Below are 14,043 nucleotides of genomic sequence, written 5' to 3'. Positions count from 1 at the left end.
TGCACAGGGACTTATGAAAACTTTATTACTAACAAGGTCCAGAGTTGTTTCATCAATTTTCTTTTATTCTCCTCAAGGTTAAGATTGCTGCTGCTGCTGAATGGGATATTTCTGCATGTTTTCTGCTGGTTCAACAACTTGCATTTATTTCGCACCTTTAACATAGTAAAACGTCCCAAAGCGAGTCACAGGAGCGTAGTTTGACAAAAAATGGACACCGAGCCACATAAGGAGATATTAGGACAGGTGACCAAACGCTTGGTCAAAGAGGGAGGTTTTAAGGAACGTTTTAAAGGAGGAGAGAGGGGGAGAGGTTTAGGGAGGGAATTCCAGAGCTTAGAGCCGAGGCAGCTGAAGGCACGGCCGCCAATGGTGGAGCGATTAAAATCAGGATTGTGCAAGAGGCCAGAATTGGAGGAGCGCAGAGATCTCGGAGGGTTGTAGGGAAAGCAAGAATTGCATTTATATCATGCCTTTCATGACATCAAGACATCCCAAAGTTCGTTACAACTAATGAAGTACTTTTTTGAAATGTAGTCACTTTTGTTATGTAGGAAATTAAAAGAAGGATGAAGGAGGGGTGAAGAGGAGGGGTTTAAGCAGGATTTTAGAGGAGGAGAGAGAGGTGGAGAAGGGGAGGGGTTGAGGGAGGGAATGCCAGAGAGTGGGCCTAGATTGCTGAAAGCACGACCGCCAATGGTGGGGTGAAGAGAAGGGGGTTGCACAAGAGGCTGGAATCAGAGGAACAGATATTTTGAGGTGTTGAAGGGCTGGAGGAGATTACAGAGATCGGGAGGGGTGAGGCCATGGGGGGCTTTTAAACATGAGGATGAGAATTTAAAATGTGAAGTGTTCCCGGACTGGGAGCCAATGTCGGTCAGTGAGCACAGGGGGTGATGGGTGAACGGGGCTTGGAGCGAGTTAGGATACGGGGCAGCAGAATTTTGGATGAGTTGAAGTTTGTGGAGGGTGGAGGATGGGAGGTTGGTCAGAACAGCATTGGAATCGTCAAGTCATGGTTGAGCAGATGAGCTGAGGCAGCGTCAGAGACGGGCGATGTCACGGAGCTGGAGCTGGTCTTTGTGATGCAGACGATGTTACGTTGGAAGCTCAGCATTGGGTCAAAGAGGACGCCAAAGTTGCCTAGTGTTTGATTGACCTGTGACAGTGGCCTGAGAGGTTATGGAGTTTGTGGCCGGGACGGAGAACCACGGTTTTGGTCGTCCCATTGTTTATCGAGAAGTTGGACAATCAGTTTGACTACACAGATGCTCTACTACGATTGGATGGGTAAAGTTGAAACCAAGAGAGGACAGTCCCACTCAGCTGGACAATGGAGGAGAGGTGTTGGAGGATGCATTGATTGAGTCAAAAGCTGCAGAGAGGCCGAGAAGGACAAGGAGTGATAACGCAGAATGGTCACAATCACTGTCACACAGGATGGCATTCGTCAGTTTAGTGATAACTATTTTGGTGCTGTGGCAGGGGAGGTATCCTGATTGGACAGATTCAAACATGAAGTTGCGGGAAATCTTATGGATTTGGGAGGCGAGAACATGTTCAAGGACTTTGCAGAGGAAAGGGAGGGTGGAGATGGGGCGATAGTTTGCAAGGACAGAGGGGTCAAGGGTGGGTTGTTTGAGGAGAGTGGTGATAACAGTGATTTTGAAAGGGAGGGGGACAGTGCCCGAGGAGAGGGAACCATTTATAATGTCAGCTAACATTGGGGCCAGGAAGGGAAGTTGGGTGGTCAGTAATTGAGTGCAAGTGGGGTCAAGGCAGCCGGAGGTGGGTCTCATGGATGAGATGAGCTGAAAGAGGACATGAAGGGAGATAGGAGAGAAACTAGAGAGAGTCCTGGGTTCAGGGCGATGACACGGGGAACTGGGGGGAGGGGGACGTTTGGCTTGGTGGGAAAGGGGAAGAGGGGTAACAGTAGCAGCAACAGAATGGATGGTCTCAACCTTTGTGACAAAGTCCATAAGCCTCCTCACTCTTGTTGTTGGAGGTTAGGGTGGAGGGGAGTGGGGAGAGGGGTTGAAGGAGAGGGTTCGTAGTAGAGAATTTAATAGAATTACATAGAATGTACAGCACAGAAACAGGCCATTCGGCCCAACCGGTCCATGCCGGTGTTTATGCTCCACATGAGCCTCCTCTCACTCTATTTACTTCATTTCACCTTCGATTCCTTTCTCCCTCATGTGTTTATCGAGCTTCCCCTTAAATGTATCTACACTATTCACCTCAACTACTCCTTGTGGGAGTGAGTTCCACATTCTCACCACTCTCTGGGTAAAGAAGTTTCTCCTGAATTCCCTATTGGATTTATTAGTGACGATCTTATATTTATGGCCCCACAAAGAAAGTCAAACCCATGATATCAATGAAATCATTTACAATAACGTCATTGATGGCAAAAGCCCTGTTCACGAGTGAATGGACATTCTGGAGGGAAATGTGGAGAGGGACTGTGCTTGATCTACCGGCAGAGTCTGAGGGGGCAGTGATGGGTGAACGGGACAGGAAGGAGTTGGTGGGCTTCACCCTCGGTGGGTACATTGGGCAGGGAGGTCAGCGAGGGACAAAGATGGGTCAGTTGGGGATACTGCTTGTAAGGAGAGAGAGACGAGTACCTCGATGAGCCCTTCAAAGAATGCCGAGAGAGGCACAGAGTGGAGCTGCGGGCATATGGAAGGGAGATTCAAACCTGGCACAGTGGCAGGAGAGAAGGAAAGCAGAGGAGTGGTGATGGATTGGCGTAGGTTTTAGGGATGGCAAATGGAGAGAAACGAAAGGTGGCAGGAAACAGTGATGGGAAGAGACAGGAGAGTAGAGCATGAGAGGGTCCAAGAGAAAAAGGGAGCTAGACGGAGAACTAAGGAAAGTGTAGGGCCTATTAGAGACCAAAAAGGTAAACTATGTGAGGAGGTGGAAGATGTGGGTCTGGTTCTTAATGAATACTTTGCATCCGTCTTCACAAAAGAGAGGGACGACGCAGGGACTGAAGATAAGGAGGAGGAGTGTGAAATATTGGATGGGATAAACATAGTGAGAGAGGAAGTATTAAGGGGTTTAGCATCTTTGAAAGTGGATAAATCACCAGGCCCGGATGTTAGGGAACTTGGGGAAATAAATAGTGATGTCTTGAGGAGTGTACATATTACTGAGAGGGAGGTGCTGGACATCTTAACACGCATCAAGGTAGATAAATCTCCGGGACCTGATGAAATGTATCCCAGGACGTTATGGGAGGTTAGGGAGGAAATTGCGGGTCCCCTAGCAGAGATATTTGAATCATCCACCGCTACAGGTGAGGTGCCTGAAGATTGGAGGGTAGCAAATGTTGTGCCTTTGTTTAAGAAGGGCGGCAGGGAAAAGCCTGGGAACTACAGACCGGTGAGCCTGACATCTGTAGTGGGTAAGTTGTTAGAGGGTATTCTGAGAGACAGGATCTACAGGCATTTGGAGAGGCAGGGACTAATTAGGAACAGTCAGCATGGCTTTGTGAGTGGAAAATCATGTCTCACGAATTTGATTGAGTTTTTTGAAGGGGTAACCAAGAAGATAGATGAGGGCTGTGCAGTAGACGTGGTCTACATGGACTTTAGCAAAGCCTTTGACAAGGTACCGCATGGTAGGTTGTTACATAAGGTTAAATCTCACGGGATCCAAGGTGAGGTAGCCAATTGGATACAAAATTGGATTGACGACAGAAGACAGAGGGTGGTTGTAGAGGGTTGTTTATCAAACTGGATGCCTGTGACCAGCGGTGTGCCTCAGGGATCGGTGCTGGGTCCGCTGTTATTTGTTATTTATATTAATGATTTGGATGAGAATTTAGGAGGCATGGTTAGTAAGTTTGCAGATGACACCAAGATTGGTGGCATTGTGGACAGTGAAGAAGGTTATCTAGGATTGCAACGGGATCTTGATAAATTGGGCCAGTGGGCCGATGAATGGCAGATGGAGTTTAATTTAGATAAATGTGAGGTGATGCATTTTGGTAGATCGAATCGAGCCAGGACCTACTCCGTTAATGGTAGGGCGTTGGGGAGAGTTATAGAACAAAGAGATCCAGGAGCACAGGTTCATAGCTCCTTGAAAGTGGAGTCACAGGTGGATAGGGTGGTGAAGAAGGCATTCGGCATGCTTGGTTTCATTGGTCAGAACATTGAATGCAGGAGTTGGGATGTCTTGTTGAAGTTGTACAGGGCATTGGTGAGGCCACACTTGGTATACTGTGTACAGTTCTGGTCACCCTATTATAGAAAGGATATTATTAAACTAGAAAGAGTGCAGAAAAGATTTACTAAGATGCTACCGGGACTTGATGGTTTGACTTACAGGGAGAGGTTAGACAGACTGGGACTTTTTTCCCTGGAGAGTAGGAGGTTAAGGGGTGATCTTATAGAAGTCTATAAAATAATGAGGGGCATAGATAAGGTAGATAGTCAAAATCTTTTCCCAAAGGTAGGGGAGTCTATAACGAGGGGGCATAGATTTAAGGTGAGAGGGGAGAGATACAAAAGGGTCCAGAGGAGCAGGAAGCTTGAGAAACTCGGCAACACCACCAGCATCAGCCAAGCCTCCCCCGGTACCACGGTTACAACCACAGGGAAGTCTATCGTCAATTTGTCCGACCACACCCTTCAACCAGACGAAATCGAAGTTCTCAGCCGAGGGCTCAATTTCTGCCCCACCACCAAAATGGACCCCATCGGTCTCACGGCGGACACAGAGGAATTCATCAGGAGAATGAGGCTCCGGGAATTCTTCCACAAATCCCAAGATTTCAGCAGCGAACCCAATGAGACAATCAACGATCCGGAACAGCAGACAGAGGGATCCACGGTACAGCAACCGAAGAAGGAAGAGTCAAACTGGACTCCTCCGGAGGGTCGCTGCCCTCAGCTTGACATGTATGCTCAAGCTGTCAGGAGATGCGTCAACACCAGATTCATCAGCCGCACTCACAAGACAGTCCAGAATGTCACCCGAGCACAACGCAACGTCATCGACGCTCTCAAGACCAACCGCAACATCGTCATCAAACCAGCGGACAAAGGAGGAGCCATCGTCATACAGAACAGAATGGACTATTGCAAAGAAGCATACCGACAACTGGACAACCAGGAACACTACAGACAGTTACCTGCAGATCCGACCAAAGAACACACCCACCAGCTCAACAAACTGATCAAGACCATCGATCCAGACCTTCAAAGCATCCTACGCACTCTCATCCCACGTACTCCCCGCGTGGGAGACTTCTACTGCCTCCCAAAGATACACAAAGCCAACACACCCGGACGTCCTATCGTATCAGGCAACGGAACCCTGTGTGAGAACCTCTCTGGATACGTCGAGGGCATCCTGAAACCCATCGTACAGGGAACCCCCAGCTTCTGTCGCAACACTACAGACTTCCTACAAAAACTCAGTACCCACGGACCAGTTGAACCAGGAACACTTCTCACCACGATGGACGTCTCGGCACTCTACACCAGTATCCCCCACGATGACGGCATCGCTGCGACAGCATCAATACTCAACACCAACAACAGCCAATCTCCATACGCCATCCTACAACTCATCCGCTTCATCCTGGATCACAATGTCTTCACCTTCAATAACCAGTTCTTTACCCAAACACACGGAACAGCCATGGGGACCAAATTCGCACCCCAATACGCCAACATTTTCATGTACAAGTTCGAGCAGGACTTCTTCACTGCACAGGACCTCCAACCAACACTATACACCAGATACATCGACGACATTTTCTTCCTATGGACCCACGGCGAAGAATCACTGAAGAGACTACACGATAACATCAACAAGTTCCATCCCACCATCAAGCTCACCATGGACTACTCCTCAGAATCGGTTTCTTTCTTGGACACACGAATCTCCATCAAAGACGGGCACCTCAGCACCTCACTCTACCGCAAGCCCACGGACAACCTCACGATGCTCCACTTTTCCAGCTTCCACCCTAACCACGTCAAAGAGGCCATCCCCTATGGACAGGCCCTACGAATACACAGGATCTGCTCAGACGAGGAGGAACGCGATGGACACCTACAAACGCTGAAAGACGCCCTCGTAAGAACGGGATATGACGCTCGACTTGTCGATCGACAGTTCCGACGGGCCACAGCGAAGAATCGCATTTACCTCCTCAGAAGACAAACACGGGAAGCAACCAACAGAGTACCCTTCGTCGTCCACTACTTCCCCGGAGCGGAGAAACTACGCCATGTTCTCCGCAGCCTTCAACATGTCATCGATGACGACGAACACCTCGCTATGGCCATCCCCACACCTCCACTACTCGCCTTCAAACAGCCACCCAACCTCAAACAGACCATCGTTCGCAGCAAATTACCCAGCTTTCAGGAGAACAGCGTCCACGACACCACACAACCCTGCCACGGTAACCTCTGCAAGACATGCCAGATCATCGACACAGATACCACCATCACACGAGAGGACACCACCCACCAGGTACATGGTTCATACTCCTGTGACTCGGCCAACGTTGTCTACCTCATACGTTGCAGGAAAGGATGCCCCGGAGCATGGTACATTGGCGAGACCATGCAGACACTGCGACAACGGATGAACGGACACCGCGCAACAATCGCCAGACAGGAGGGTTCCCTCCCAGTCGGGGAACACTTCAGCAGTCAAGGACATTCAGCCTCCGATCTTCGGGTAAGCGTACTCCAAGGCGGCCTTCGAGACACACGACAACGCAAAATCGTCGAGCAGAAATAGATAGCCAAGTTCTGCACCCATGAGGACGACCTCACCCAGGATCTTGGGTTCATGTCATGCTACACGTAACCCCACCAGCGAGAAGGGAAAAAAAGTTATCTGTTTTTAATATTCTCTCTCTCTCTCTCTCTCTGCTATTTGGGTCTCTTTCTCTCTGTCTGAATAATTTGACACAATGTATATTCAGTGCACTGGGACGTACTGTTCTCCGTGGCTAACCTGCCTGAACACCAACGACACCTTTTGATTGGTGTGATGGTGTCCCAGCCTAATATAAGATATGCGATTTGAGAACCTTTCACTCATTCACCTGACGAAGGGGATAATCTCTGAAAGCTTGTGATTTTAAAATAAAATTGTTGGACTATAACCTGGTGTTGTAAGATTCCTTACAGAATATAAGAGCAGGGAGGTTATGCTGGAACTGTATAAAACACTAGTTAGGCCACAGCTTGAGTACTGCGTTCAGTTCTGGTCACCACATTACAAGAAGGATGTGATTGCACTAGAGAGGGTGCAGAGGAGATTTACGAGGATGTTGCCAGGACTGGAGAATTTTAGCTATGAGGAAAGATTGGATAGGCTGGGGTTGTTTTGTTTGGAACGGAGGAGGCTGAGGGGAGATTTAATTGAGGTGTATATAATTATGAGGGGCCGAGATAGAGTGGATAGGAAGGACCTATTTCCCTTAGCGGAGGGGTCAATATCCAGGGGGCATAGATTTAAAGTGATTGGTCGAAGGATTAGAGGGGAGCTGAGGAGAATGTTTTCACCCAGAGGATGGTGGGGGTCTGGAACTCACTGCCTGAGAGGGTGGGAGAGGCAGAAACCCTCAACTCATTTAAAAAGTAACTGGATGTGCACCTGAAGAGCCGTAACCCACAGGGCTACGGACCAAGAGCTGGAAAGTGGGATTAGGCTGGGTGGCTCGTTTCTCAGCCAGCACGGACACGATGGGCCGAATGGCCTCCTTCTGTGCCATAAATTTTCTATGATTCTATGATTCTATGTTTGAGGTGGTGTAAGGTGATACATTTATGAATAATAAGGAGGCCACATAGTCCTTGGAAAATAAGAGTCTAAACAGAATAGAGGAGCAGAGGGATTTAGGAGGACAGACGCACAAATGATTATAAGTAGCGACACAGATTAATAAGACCATAAGAAAAGCAAATCAAGCACTGGGGTTCATTTCTCAAGGGATAGAATTGAAAATCAGAGAAGTTATGTTAAACCTATATAGAACCTTGGTTAGACCACACTTGGAGTATTGTGCACAGTTCTGGTCTCCATATTATAGAAAGGATATAGAGGCACTGGAGAAGGTGCAAAAAAGATTTACAAGATGATATCCAGAACAATTGAACAGGCTGGGGCTCTTTTCTCTAGAAAAGAGAAGACTGAGGGGTGACCTGATAGAGGTCTTTAAGATTATGAAAGTGTTTGATAGGGTAGACGTAGAGAAGATGTTTCCACTTGTGGGGGAGACCAGAACTGGGGGTCATAAATATAAAATAGTCACTAATAAATCCAATCGGGAATTCTGGAGAAACTTCTTTACCCAGAGAGTGGTGAGAATGTGGAACTCGCTCCCACAAGGAGTAGTTGAGGTGAATAGTGTAGATACATTTAAGGGGAAGCTCGATAAACACATGAGGGAGAAAGGAATAGAAGGATATGCTGATAGTAGTTATAGCACAGGAGGAGGCCATTCGGCCCATCGTGCCTGTGCCGACTCTTTGATAGGATTAGATGAAGTAGGGAGCGAGGAGGCTCGTGTGGAGCATAAACACCGGCATGGACCAGTTGGGCCGAATGGCCTGTTTCTTTGCTTTACATTCTTTGTAATTCTTTGCAAGTAATGGAGCAGAAAAAATGGGGAATTTAGGTTACACAGGCATGGCATGAACTAGAGAGACAAATCCTTATCCTAAACAGAGGATCTTCCCCATGCTCCCAGTGCCTTGTATCGGATGGGTCAAAAAAAAGGTGTAAGGTTAAACCTGGCAACTAAAGGCCAGTCAGTTTAACCTCAGTGGTGGGGAAACTTTTAGAAACGATAATTCGGGACAGAATTAACTGTCATTTGCTGATGACACAAAACTTGGAAGTGTAGTGAACAGTGAGGAGGATAGTGATAGACTTCAAGAGGATATAGACAGGCTGGTGGAATGGGCGGACACGTGGCAGATGAAATTTAACGCAGAAAAGTGTGAAATGATACATTTCGTTAGGAAGAACGAGGAGAGGCAATATAAACTAGAGGACACAACTCTAAAAGGGGTACAGGGACAGAGAGATCTGGGGTTTATGTGCACAAACCATCGAAAGTGGCAGGGCAGGTTGAGAAAGTGGTTAAGAAAGCATACGGGATCCTGGGCTTTATAAATAGAGGCACAGAGTACAAAAGTATGGAAGCCATGATGAACCTTTATAAAACACTGGTTCGGCCACAGTTGGAGTATTGCGTTCAGTTCTGGGCACCGCACTTTAGGAAAGATGTGAAGACCTTAGACAGAATGCAGAAGAGATTTATTTGAATGATTCCAGGAATGAGGGACTTTAGATACCTGGATAGATTGGAGAAGCTGGGATTGTTCTCCTTGGAACAGAGACGGTTGTGAGGAGATTTGATCGAGGTATTCAAAATCATGAAGGGTCTAGATAGAGTAGATAGAGAGAAACTGTTCCCATTGGCAGAAGGGTCAAGAACCAGAGAACGTAGATTTAAGGTGATTGGCAAAAGAACCAAAGGTGACATGAAGAAAAACGTTTTTACACAGCGAGTGGTTAGGATCTGGAATGCACTGCCCGAGGGGGTGGTGGAGGCAGATTCAATCATGGCCTTCAAAAGGGAACTGGATAAATACTTGAAGGAAAAAAATCTGCAGGACTCTGGGGAAAGGGCGGGGGAGTGGGACTAGCTGGATTGCTTTAGCATAGAGCCGGCGTGGACTCGATGGGCCGAATGGCCTCCTTCTGTGCTGTAACCTTTCTATGATTCGATGATAATTCTTATACTTAGTGCACCTGGTATCTTAATGTTACAATAATGGAACAATATCTGATTCACCCACTGTCAGCTCACAGGGGCCAAATTTCATTGGATCAACAACCTTACCAAACACTGAAACACTGCACCAAAGCGCAAGGCTCAAACCCACCATCGATTGTCCTTTCTTTAGTGAATCTCACTCTGCAGGTTCACTGGGCAAAGGCCCTGATCCCTGTTCAGCTCTCTGGAATAATAATTTTTTTAATCACCGACACTCAAAACCTGGAGAGACATTCTGTGGTGACGTGCTTGAGAATCGAAGCTATAAACTCCTCAGCCTGACTGTGCACAGACAATGCAAAGCTCATGGATTACAGCTGGGGGTTTGCTTTTTCTCAGCATAACTCAGACCCAGATCCCTTCTTACAGATCTTGATTCAGATATTGCAAAGGCAAGATCCCTTCAATCCAGAGTGAGGAAGTATTGAAGGGTTTCAGTAACTCGATCCAGAACATGCTGGCAGCAGGGAAATAGGACCTTAACCATGGTAAATCCATTCATTGGTGAACACGATTTGGAGTTTTTGTCCTTGTTTTTCCACCTGCATTGTATTGTGCAGCCAATTTGCACACAGCAAGATCCCACAAACAGCAACTGGTAATGGCCATTCCATATCTTGTACCTGACCCTTGATGTCATTTATTGATCCAGTCCATGTTCTGTATTTGTCCCTTAATGAGGTTCATTAATCCATTCCATGTTTTGTGTTTAACCCCAAGACAGCCTGAGATCAGGAGTGACGGAGTGACCTGAGGGGACCAGGTTAGAACCAACTGGTCTGTGAAGGTTGTTTGAACAATGTATTTGAGCTGTTGTGATGATTCTTCCTTCAGGACACGTCTCCTGGTACTGGCCACCCTTCGAAGTCCTGCCCAAGTGGTCATTCTGGACACTGAGTAGCAACAGGCTGTTTGTGGAAGGATTTCTCAGCCAAGCCCATGTTGCCTTTACAGGAAGAGCATGTTGCAGGATTAAGGTGGGGGAGAGAGGAGTGGTGTTCGTGCTGTGCAATGTCTGATCTCAGGAATGTAAAGAGCTTCATTGCAGCCTATTCACAGCCTGTCTGCCACTGACTGCTGTCCAATTACACCTCCCACTTGCCTGCGTTGTCAGTAAGTCTTCACTGGATGAAACATCGCGGACCGCAATCATGGCCATGTAAAATGGGCCATCATTTGTGTAGCAGGGCCCCTGCCTTTAGTTAGACCTGCACTTGCCCGATTAGTTCTTAAGATTTTTTGGGTGATAAGTTGCTGAAAGTGTGAGCTGATAACGGGCAGTGAGGGGAACAGGGCATCTGGGACCTGAGTGAACAGGACAAGCAACTGGGTATCTCCTTAACCAATCAGATTGACAATTGTAAACAATTTTACAACACCAAGTTATAGTCCAACAATTTTATTTTAAAATCCACAAGCTTTCGGAGGCTTCCTCCTTCCTCAGGTGAATGTGGAAATGCGAAGGGTTCGAGGATTTCATTTCCACAACATTCACCTGAGGAAGGAGGAAGCCTCCGAAAGCTTGTGGATTTTAAAATAAAATTGCTGGACTATAACTTGGTGTTGTAAAATTGTTTACAATTGTCAACCCCAGTCCATCACCGGCATCTCCACATCAATCAGATTGAAGGATTGGGAAATTAACAGCGCAAGGACTGAGAAGGAAGTGTAAATTAGAGTGGGTGAATTCAATATCAAATCAGGTACAGAAAGAGAGAGAGAGAGAGAGGGAGTGGGGGAGAGGGAGAGAGAGAGAGAGAGAGGGAGTGGGGGAGAGGGAGAGAGAGAGAGAGAGGGAGTGGGGGAGAGGGAGAGAGAGAGAGAGAGAGGGAGTGGGGGAGAGGGAGAGAGAGAGAGAGAGGGAGTGGGGGAGAGGGAGAGAGAGAGAGAGAGAGAGGGAGTGGGGGAGAGAGAGGGAGAGAGAGAGAGGGAGTGGGGGAGAGAGAGGGAGAGAGAGAGAGAGAGAGAGGGAGTGGGGGAGAGGGAGAGAGAGAGGGAGTGGGGGAGAGAGAGAGAGAGAGAGAGAAGGAAAGATTGAATTAAGAGAGAGAGACAGAAAGGAAAAGTTTTAAAAAAAGTTTTCATTTAAAATTTTACATTTTTAAAATCACCAACAATTAAAAGCTGAAGGAATGAGACTCCAGACTTGTAATAGTTAATTTTCAGTGCCTGAGAGGTTGACTGGCAGTAATTAACAAATATCACATTGTTAAAAGGATACTTAGACTGAAACGGAGAAGCCTTAACTTTTTGTGGCGAGTTTAGTTTGAATCTGCTGCACAAATACAGGAACTTCATGCCGTTCACTGCGTTTCAATGGGGAGTCAGACAGTGAGGTGCTGTTTTCATGGAGCTAATGGTGGAGTGGCTCATCTCAGACAACGATTGGATTTCTGTGTTTAACCGCGACCTGCCCTCGCCTGAAGCTGCTGAGCATTTGTACATAAATAACGGCAAGTGCCATTAACCTCCAGGATATTCTGACAGCAAATTCTAGCCATTATATTGCACTGGCTGACCTGGCCATTTCTTATCAGTGGTCAGGGGTATTGAACATAGTTGCAATGTGCAGTGCTAACCCGGCCTATCCCTTTAAGGGGCAAATTCTAGGGAATTGTAGCTGCTTATAGACTGCTGAAAGCAATTAAAGGGCAATTATAGGTACTTGGAAATTTCTGGGTTCTAGTCAATGACTGTTTGTCTCTTTTAAGATTGTGTAGCATTGATGGATTTAAGGGGCAGCTCGATAAGTATATAATGGAGAAAGGAATAGGATCGTCTTCTCAGTTCTGACGAAGGGTCATTGACCTGAAACATTAACTCTGTTTCTTTCTCCACAGATGCTGCCTGACCTGCTGAGCATTTCTAGCATTTTCTGTTTTTATTTCAGATTTCCAGCATTTGCAGTATTTTGCTTTTGAGAATAGAAGGATGTGCTGATAGGGTGAGCTGAGGTAAGGAGGGAGGAGGCTCGTGTGGAGCATAAACACCAGCATCGACCAGATGGGCCGAATGGCCTGTTTCTGTGCTGTACATTCGATGTAATTCTATGTAAAAAAAAATAGAAATCAGGAGCATGTGACTTTTCACTTCCTGACCCAGGGGATGCTTTGCCCTCAACTTCTGCTTTAGCCCAGAACGGAGCTCGAACTTGGAATTGTTCAGGTCTGACCGGTTCAGAAAGAAAAAGAAAGACTTGTATTTCTACAGCCCCTTTCACCGCCTCAGGATGTGCCAAAGCACTTTACAGCCAATGAAGCACTTTTGAAGTGTAGTCACTGTTGTAATGTAGGAAATGCAGCAGCCAATTTGCGCACAGCAAGATCCCACAAACAGCAATGTGATAATGACCAGATCATCTCTTTTAGTGATGTTGGTTGAGGGATAAATATTGTCCAGGACAATCAGAAGGTCATGGGTTCAAGTCCCACTCCAGAGGTTTGAGCACAGAATCTAAGCTGACATTCCCAACGCAGCACTGAGGGAGCGCTGCACTGTCGGAGGGTCAGTACTGAGGGAGCGCTGCACTATTGGAGGGTCAGTACTGAGGGAGCGCTGCACTGTCGGAGGGTCAGTACTGAGGGAGCGCTGCACTATTGGAGGGTCAGTACTGAGGGAGCGCTGCACTGTCGGAGGGTCAGTACTGAGGGAGCGCTGCACTGTCGGAGGGTCAGTACTGAGGGAGCGCTGCACTATTGGAGGGTCAGTACTGAGGGAGCGCTGCACTGTCGGAGGGTCAGTACTGAGGGAGCGCTGCACTGTCGGAGGGTCAGTACTGAGGGAGCGCTGCACTGTCGGAGGGTCAGTACTGAGGGAGCGCTGCACTATTGGAGGGTCAGTACTGAGGGAGCGCTGCACTGTCGGAGGGTCAGTACTGAGGGAGCGCTGCACTGTCGGAGGGTCAGTACTGAGGGAGCGCTGCACTGTCGGAGGGTCAGTACTGAGGGAGCGCTGCACTATTGGAGGGTCAGTACTGAGGGAGCGCTGCACTGTCGGAGGGTCAGTACTGAGGGAGCGCTGCACTGTCGGAGGGTCAGTACTGAGGGAGCGCTGCACTGTCGGAGGGTCAGTACTGAGGGAGCGCTGCACTATTGGAGGGTCAGTACTGAGGGAGCGCTGCACTGTCGGAGGGTCAGTACTGAGGGAGCGCTGCACTATTGGAGGGTCAGTACTGAGGGAGCGCTGCACTGTCGGAGGGTCAGTACTGA

This window comes from Heptranchias perlo, chromosome 11 (genome assembly GCF_035084215.1).
Source record: "Heptranchias perlo isolate sHepPer1 chromosome 11, sHepPer1.hap1, whole genome shotgun sequence".
NCBI lineage: Eukaryota > Metazoa > Chordata > Chondrichthyes > Hexanchiformes > Hexanchidae > Heptranchias > Heptranchias perlo.
This window is presented reverse-complemented; position numbering follows the sequence as displayed.